This window comes from Daphnia pulex, chromosome 5, assembly GCF_021134715.1.
Source record: "Daphnia pulex isolate KAP4 chromosome 5, ASM2113471v1".
NCBI lineage: Eukaryota > Metazoa > Arthropoda > Branchiopoda > Diplostraca > Daphniidae > Daphnia > Daphnia pulex.
In genome coordinates, this window is record NC_060021.1 from 3,880,438 (window position 1) to 3,883,309 (window position 2,872).

General features: G+C 37.6%; 2 non-coding genes across 2 annotated transcripts; one reads left to right on the forward strand and one right to left on the reverse strand.

Moving 5' to 3' along the window:
- Window positions 1-766: 766 nt before the first annotated feature.
- Window positions 767-839, reverse strand: Trnak-cuu. Its single transcript has one exon. It is a non-coding gene; the product is annotated as a tRNA-Lys (tRNA).
- Window positions 840-2,071: 1,232 nt separating this feature from the next.
- Window positions 2,072-2,145, forward strand: Trnan-guu. The gene has a single exon. It is a non-coding gene; the product is annotated as a tRNA-Asn (tRNA).
- Window positions 2,146-2,872: the final 727 nt, after the last annotated feature.

Consider the following 2,872-nt stretch of genomic DNA (forward strand, 5'->3'; position numbering starts at 1 on the left):
GATTTATGTGCTGTTTCACATTTCAAACAATGGTGCCAGGTTATAAGGGCGTATATATATAAAAAGGTTGTTAGTAAGTCCCTTCAAATATTTAAAATTCTTTCTTTCTTTCTTTTTTTTAAATTTTATATAAAAATATCCGTCTACGATGATTATAAAGACCTAAGTTTCTATTATCAACTATGTATGTGTATATATTATTCACTCGACCAAATAAAAATATATAGATACATCACGATAGCTAACGGTCAGTTGCCAATCGGCTAAAATTTTCGTATATGGAAAATCGAAATATGATTAGCTTTTTCTCTGCTATAACATAACTGTGTTTGCACAACTCACATATCTAAGCTAAACGAAGTAATGAAGCGGCTAAACAACTATAAGCTATCCAATTTCATACTTAAAATAGCTCTAGCTTACATATGTTAAGGTAATTCTAGATAGGGATAGCTAAACTGATCTAACTAAAAACTCCCCTATCTAGGACTAGCTAGTAGATAGCTGGTAGCTAATTTGGGCAGCGAGCATTTTCGTACGGGAAGGAATATGGCCCTTGCAAAAATGCAGAATATGCATCTGATTGACAGTCTTTCTAAAAAATACTCATCTGTTTCCACCTAGAATCGAACTGAGGTCCTTGAGCGTGTTAGACCGAAACTATGGAAACTTACTGTCAACACTGAATTTTTCTGAAATTTGTACAAAATACTAACGATGGTCTCCTAACATCTAAATTAAATCTACAATATTTGCAAATATGTAACGCCCAACAGGGGGCTCGAACCCCCGACCCTGAGATTAAGAGTCTCATGCTCTACCGACTGAGCTAGCCAAGCCTGAATTTAGGGTTTATTCCAATGTTATCAATCAAGTTTTAATTGGCCACATTTTGTACTGTCCACTAGCCGTGAACGAAGTTTTATGATTATTGTTTGGTTCTTTGTGGGGAGTTCACAGTTGCCTTATACTTCTAATCGTCTAGATGAGATACACTACTATTAATATTTTTTGTTTTCTTTTCCTCGGATATTATTTATTCCCATAGCGTTTCTGATGCTTCCACCTAGGAACGAACTGAGGATTTTCAGCTTGTGAAGACGACGTGATAGCCTCTTCACTATGGCATACCGGAAGTCAACTGCAAGATTTTATTAGTGTTGGCCTTAGTAAAAATGTAATGTTTTCTTTCCTAATGGGTGTCGTTAGCCAATCAGCATGCATCTGTGTCGCAATTGGCTTGCGCGTTCGGCTGCTATCATAGATTCCCCTATGGTGTTTATGGATTTCTTCCTTCTTCCAGTGCAATGAGCCAGTGACGCGAGCCAGTGGAGAAAAGAGTTTTAATATATGCCACATCAGTAGGGAAAAGGAATTTAGGTACATATGATGTGCTCGCTTTGCAACATAATTAGAGAGGTTGCTTTGATATAGTGATAGAGAATGCTTAATGTACCACTATACAAGGTCACTAAGTGGTAATACTGGTCGATTTTTTGTAATTTAAAAAGATGTGACAATACGAAAGTGATGACGTTCACTTATATCAAGTGATGGTGGTATAGTGGTAAGCATAGTTGCCTTCCAAGCAAATGACCCGAGTTCGATTCTCGGCTATCGTTATTTAGCTATTATTGATAGTTCTTAGCAGACTAGTCAACCTACGGAGTTGAAGTAAATTTCCAAAAATGATACTTTTTAGGTAAAAATATAGTTGTTCATTTCTTTTTCGCTCACACATGAATAATTGACAAGATAACTCCTTATAAGTCATATCTTGCATTGGCGTTGAAGAAAAATCAAAAATACTGCTTTGATGAGCTGGGAAACACCACTTCAATGAATTTGAATTTGATATCTTTACTGTTTCGCTTATTCAAAGCGATTTATTCTTACAGGATATGTGAATCAATGTCCAATACACCATTAAAAGTTAATTGAATCAATGAATTCATAAAATCATCCGTGATGTTTATGAAATAGAAACAAGAAGAACAGCACAGCACAGCACAGCAGCTGCACAAAAATGTATTTTTTGCTTTCCTAATGGGTGTCGTTAGCCAATTAGCATGCCTCTGTAGCGCAATCGACTAGCGCGTTCGGCTGTTAACCGGAAGGCTGGTTGTTCGATCCCACCCAGGGGCTCATGGTGATTGAAATCTATTGCTCTATTTTAAACTCTTATTCTCATGACTTTATACCCGACTAAAGCTTGCATTGTAGAGTGCACACTCACGATATGGCTTCTTTAGCTGATGATTGTTGAATCTACTGAACATTTGCAGCGTAGGGTGCACACGCATCATGTTCATTTTCTTGTGGAGCTACTGTTCCAGGTTCAGGTGTAATCTATCATAGATTCCCCTTTGCTGATGTTTATGGACTTCTTCCCCATCCAGCGCAAGTCATTTCCCACATTCCTAAAACCAAAGGGCATTGTCGATTGGCTAAAGAAGAAAGTCTCTTAAGGGCTATATCACCTGCACAACAACCGCAGTCGCCATTGATCCCCCTTGTCTGTTGAATTCTTCCGGATACAGCATTGCGAATATTTTCAGATTGTCAGATTGTAGATTTGATTCACAAGGAATATGGCCTTTGCAAAATTGCAAAATATGCATCTGATTGATAGTCTTTCTAAAAAAATACTTACCCGTTTCCACCAAGGATCAAACTGAGGTCCTTCAGCGTGTTAAGCCGACGTGATAACCACTACACTATGGAAACTTCATGCCAATAAACAATTTTTCTGAAATAGCTACAAAATAATAACGATGGTCTCCCAACATCTAAATTAAATCTACAATATTTGCAAATATGTAACGCCCATCGGGGGGCTCGAACCCTCGACTCTAAGATTAAGAGTCCCATG